Source organism: Lactuca serriola, chromosome 4 (assembly GCF_051521515.1).
Source record: "Lactuca serriola cultivar US96UC23 chromosome 4, Lser_US96UC23_V15, whole genome shotgun sequence".
Classification (NCBI taxonomy): Eukaryota; Viridiplantae; Streptophyta; class Magnoliopsida; order Asterales; family Asteraceae; genus Lactuca; species Lactuca serriola.
Window position 1 is genome coordinate 226,501,699 of NC_136411.1, and position 6,057 is coordinate 226,507,755.

Sequence of the window (6,057 nt, forward strand, 5' to 3'; positions counted from 1 at the left end):
TAATAACTCACCCCATTCTAAATCTTGGGTCCTTGATACCGGTTGTGGTATTCATATATTGTTGTGACTTGCAGGGACTAAGAAGAAGTGAGGATGTGGAGCAAGAAAGAATAAACTTGATCATGGGGAATAGGAAAGCTTCACCTGTCACCAAGATTGGAGTTTATACTTTATCGCTAAGTAGTGGGTTTAATTTAGATTTGAATAAATGTTGTTATTCGCCAGGAATGGCAAGAAATATTATTTCCTTTCATGCTTTGTACAAACAAGGGTTTACCTTTTCATTTAATAATGAAGTTGGTTCTATAGATGTTTTCTATAATAATGTTTTTTTATTTTAAAGCATTACCTTGTGATCGTGTCTATGAAGCTGTATCTATTGTAGATAACTTAAGAAATAATGTTTTGTGTAATGATTCTACTAATAATAATAACTTGGATAAAGCATCATTATGGCATTGTCGTCTTGGAAATATAAGCAAGAAACGCATAGGCCAACTCCAAAAGGATGGAGTCTTGGAGTCGTTTGACCTAAAGTCAGATGATAGTTGCAAATCATGCTTACTTGGAAAAATGACAAAGTCACCCTTCACAGGCTCGTGTGATAGGGGTGAAGGTTTGTTGGACATTGTACACACGGATGTGTGTGGACCATTCAAACATGCCACAAGGGATGCTAATTGTTATTATTTGACTTTTACTGATGATTATAGTAGATATGGATATGTCTAGTTAATCAAGCATAAGTCAGAGACTTTCGAGAGGTTTAAGGAATTTAAACAGGAAGTCGAGAATCAATTGGGCAGGAACATTAAGATGCTTCGATCCGATCGAGGAGGTGAGTATCTTAGTTTAGAGTTCCTTGACTATCTTAGGGAATGTGGGATTGTCTCACAATTGACACCTCCTAGGACACCACAGTTGAATGGTGTGGCTGAGAGGCGTAATCGAACCTTGTTGGATATGGTTCGTTCCATGATGAGTCGAGCTACGCTACCAATCTCATTCTGGGGGTATGCCTTAGATACTGCCGCCCATATTCTTAATCTTGTCCCTACAAAGAATGTTGCCAAAACTCCTCATGAGATGTGGACTGGCAAAGTGCCTAAGCTAGACCACATCAAGATTTGGGGTTTTGAGGCTTTCGTGAGACGCGAGACTCATGATAAGCTCGAACCTCGAAGTGAGAGGTGTATTTTCATCGGCTACCCACAGCAATCCTTTGGTTACCTCTTCTACAGACCTAGTGACAATGTGGTCTTTGTAGCAAGAAGAGGAGTCTTTCGAGAGAGAGAGAATTTATAAGCCAAGGAGACAGTGGGAGGCAAATTGATCTTGAAGAAATTCAAGAATCAAGCGGTGAAGGAACTTCAAACACTAGCCCTCAACTTGAGGAGGAAACTCCTGTTGAGCCACTTGATGAGCCTGTACCTCTGAGGCGTTCCACGAGAGTTAGGAATGCACCTGAGCATTACTATGGTTTCCATATTACTGCGGAAGGTGAGACACTTATTAGTGATGAGACACTAGTAGGTCTGGATGAACCTAACAGCTATACGAAAGCCATGGCAGGCCCTAAGGCTGCTAAATGGAAAGAGGCCATGGATAGCGAGATACAATCCATGTATGACAATCAAGTTTGGAACTTGGTTAAGAATGTACCAGGTCGTAAGACTGTAGGGTGCAAATGGGTCTTCAAGAAGAAGACCGACATGGATGGTAAAGTACACACTTATAAGGCTAGACTAGTTGCAAAGGGCTTCTCTCAAATTCCTGGAGTGGACTATGATGAGACCTTTTCTCCAGTAGCCAAGATTAAGTCTATTCGGGTTCTGTTAGCCATAGCTGCATTTCATGACTATGAAATATGGCAAATGGATGTCAAAACCGCTTTCCTTAATGGAAAGTTGGCTGAAGATGTTTACATGAGTCAGCCAGAGGGTTTTGTCAGCAACGAGTACCCTAATAGAGTGTGTAAACTCGAGAAATCCATTTATGGATTGAAACAGGCACCTCGTAGGTGGAATCTTTGCTTTGATGAGAAAGTCAAGGAATTTGGCTTTTCGAGGAGTGAAGATGAATCTTGCGTCTATATCAAGGCTAGTGGGAGCATAGTCAGTTTTTTGGTACTGTATGTGGATGACATACTACTCATAGGAAATGACATCCCAACCATGCAGGAAGTAAAGTCCTGGCTTGGGAAGTGTTTTGCTATGAAGGAACTTGGTGAAGCTGCCTATATCCTAGGGATAAAGATTTTGAGAAACAGGAGTAAAAGGCTAATTGGACTTAGTCAAAGTACCTACTTGGACAAAGTGTTGAGAAGATTCAACATGCATAACTCCAAGAAAGGTGAGTTACCCATTCAGTGTAACGCCAGATTGAGTAAGACACAAAGCCCTAGTAGTGAGGCTGAAATAGCAGAAATGAGTCGACTTCCTTATGCTTCAGCTGTAGGATCGATCATGTATGTTGTGACGTGTACTCGACCTGATGTAGCTTTTGCTTTGAGCATGGTTAGTAGGTATCAGGTGAACCCTGGCAAGGAACACTGGACTGCGGTAAAGAATATCCTCAAGTACCTGCAAAGGACTAAGGACTGGGTCCTTACCTTCGGTGGGAGTGATGACTTGAGAGTTGTAGGGTATAGTGATGCTAGCTCCAGACTGATAGGGATAATTTCCGCTCTCAGTCAGGCTGGGTCTTTACCCTAAACGGAGGAGCAATTTCTTGGAAGAGTTCCAAGTAGGAGACAGTGGCTGATTCCACTTGTGAATCAGAGTATATAGCAGCAAGCGAGGCAGCAAAGGAGGCGATATGGCTAAAGAACTTCATCGGAGACCTTGGAGTTGTACCAGCTATAAAAGAGCCAATAGAGATTTTCTGTGACAGCAATAGTGCGGTTGCCTTAGCCAAGGAACCAAGGGATCACGGGAGATCCAGACACATCGACAGAAAATACCATTTTATCAGACATCGAATCGAAGAAGGACTCCTCGTGGCGAAGAGGGTATCATCGGATGAGAACCCAGCAGATCCCCTCACGAAGGGAGTGAGTAGGGTTAAGCATCTCCAACATGCTTGGAGCATAGGGCTGAAGGATGATATAAGTTTTAGTAGTTAGTGTTGGAATAGTGTCTAACGCTGCAACTATATTAGACAAGTGTTTGACCCGGTTGTGCATGGTCCTTTTGGGTTGCCTTCACCATAGCAACTTGATAGGATGATTTATTAAGAGAGAGTAAATATTATTAATATATTATGAGAGTTATATAATGAATAATATATTTGTTATTTGATTAATATAAGTCATAGAATTAATTAGAATTAATTTGGTGACTTAAAGAGATTAATTAAATAAAGGGGTATAAACTGTCAATTGTTTGATAGTTAAACTTTAGACTGTAAATCCTTATTGATATAGGATTGGACGATTTCTAGGGCTAGGATAAGCCAAAATCGTCCAAAGGGTTATCAAGGAAAGGATATGGATTAACTTAAAGTCTAAGTTATCCAATTAGGGTTTAGGTTGTAACCCTTAAGGAGTCTACAAGTATAAATAGACCCCATGGCATAGGGAATTCGACACATCTCATAAAGTAAGAGAACCCTGGTCGAATTCCTCCCCTCTCCTCTCTCCTAAATCATTCTTCTTGCTATTGGTGTTTGTAAGCCATTAGAGGAGTGACATTTGTGACTCTAGAAGCTCCAAGACCTCAAGATCAACAAGGAACTCAAAGGTATGATTCTAGATCTGTTTCAATATTGTTATTTAACCTAATTAGTCATTAGAAGACTTGGATACAAAGCATGTTTATTAGAAAGCCTAGATCCAAGCAATAGGGTTTTGCATGCGCACATTGGAAAGTTCTTATGGCTAAAACCCATCAGTTAGATAACCCAGAAATTTGTAAAGTGTAATTGACATTTGATGATGAATAAAAGGTGTTTTATTTATGAGTAAAGTGTTGCTATCTCTTGTCGATCTTTTACTATATTTCGTTTGCATGTTTTGACTTCCAGAATAATTATGTTTGGTATATCATATTATTCAAACCTCCACTGTCGGTCATATGTCGGAAGTAGGTTTGAATCAAGACTGTCATGATTGGTTGCAGAGGTCTAAGGTGTTGGACATGGCTACAAAAATCATGAGTGCTCATAAGTTCTGGGCATTGGACTCAACCCACGCTCACTGGAATCACTTCATGGAATTTTATCTCGAGTGATCGTGAGATGGTAATATCATATAAGTCTTCAAACCTAGAGATATGATTTGTTACTTACGAGTTGGTTATGCATTGATTGTACGTAAACGCATTGGTAACTCGATGTTATAAAACGTGCTTTTGTGTGTAATTCAATGAGTGGTAGAAAAAACATATGAGTCGAAGTTTATCTGTTCCTTCTTGGATTAGAAGCTGATATCTGGGCCCCTCGATGATTTTGTTTTGACCAATGTACCGGGCCCGGTCAGAACTAAATTGATGTGTTCAGTTGAGTTCTATGTCAAACAAATCGGAAATCGGGAAACAAATGCTGGACAATAAGCAAGACAATGTTCCATGTATTTGTCCGGCTGATATCTAGAACAGAGGATTATATGATCACTTATCTAAATGGCGCGTTCTAGTTCAACGGAGTTTAAAGAGCTACGATTGCTCATCGGTTCCTGAAGTTATACTTGCAAATATAGTTACTAGACTTATCCAAGTGGGAGACTGTTGGATATAGTGTCTAAGTCCATACCTATATTTGGTATGTACTTGACCCGACCCGGCATGGTCCATTTGGGTTGCACTTCACCCGAACAATTTATGGATAATATTTGAGAATAGTACAAGTTATGATTTATTAATATATTATAAGTTCTAATATATTAATATAAGATCATATTATTTAATTAGTAGTGATCTATAATTAATCTAGGATTAATTTAGTGATCAAAGATATTACTAATTAAATATGGGCTTCTATATTTATATAGTGTGGGCTTATGCTTATTTGGAATGGGCTAGGCTTGGATAGAGAAGTCCATGGATACTCCATGGAGCTTTAACCCATGGATCTCATGGAAATGAAGAGACATGGGTATTAGGGTTTACATGGATGTAACCCTAATCCACCACACTATATAAAGGAGGCTTTGGCTCTTGAAATCAATACTAGTTGACACATTTTGAGGTGAGGGTCGATTTCAAGAGAAGTGTGACAATTCTCTCAAAGTTCCAAGTTTGTGGTGATTTGTGACTTTCATTTGAGGCATCCACATTATTGGTGCTAGGCTCTAAAACTCCAAGGAATCAACTACAACTACAAGGTAAGTGTTTCTACTAGCTTTATTTGATTCAAGTTCCCCATGCCATGCTAGTTAGGATATAAGCCTTGGAAAAACAATTATTTGCATGTATCTTAGACAAACATAGATCCAAGGTTTATTAGGGTTGCATGTACACTTAGGAAGTGTTAGAATGCTCAAAACCCATCACAAATAACTGCAGCTCTCTCCGAAATGAGAAATTTTAGGGAGCAACAAGTTGCCTTTGACAGGTGTCTCATGGGAGCCAAGCAATCGGATGCGGAGTCAAGCTCCAAGCGTAATCCGCGCAATAAGTAGTGCTCGCCTAACTCCCAAAATTTTGATATAGAATAGGACCATCGGCTAAAAGTCTTACCTTCTTTAACTTTTTGTAATCAAAGACCTTTAGAAAGGTCAAAATTTTCTAAATTCGGATGTAACGCAACCATATGTTTAATATATATATATATATATATATATATATATATATGTGGCATACCTCTTTCGTGTGTTAATTATGTGCATTTCATTCGAGTTCATGAGTTTGTTTATTGTTATTCAAACTCCATTGGTGAATCAAACTCAAAGCCCTGTGTTGGTCAAACCAAATTCTTGAACTATTAAAGATAGTTAACTCATTATCATTCAACTCTCAACCACCAAAACTTATAATCTTTTATTTTTATTTCTTGGCAGCGCGATGCCTCCTCATCCAAACCTAAGACCCAGGTCGGGCACGATACCTCCACCACCACCAC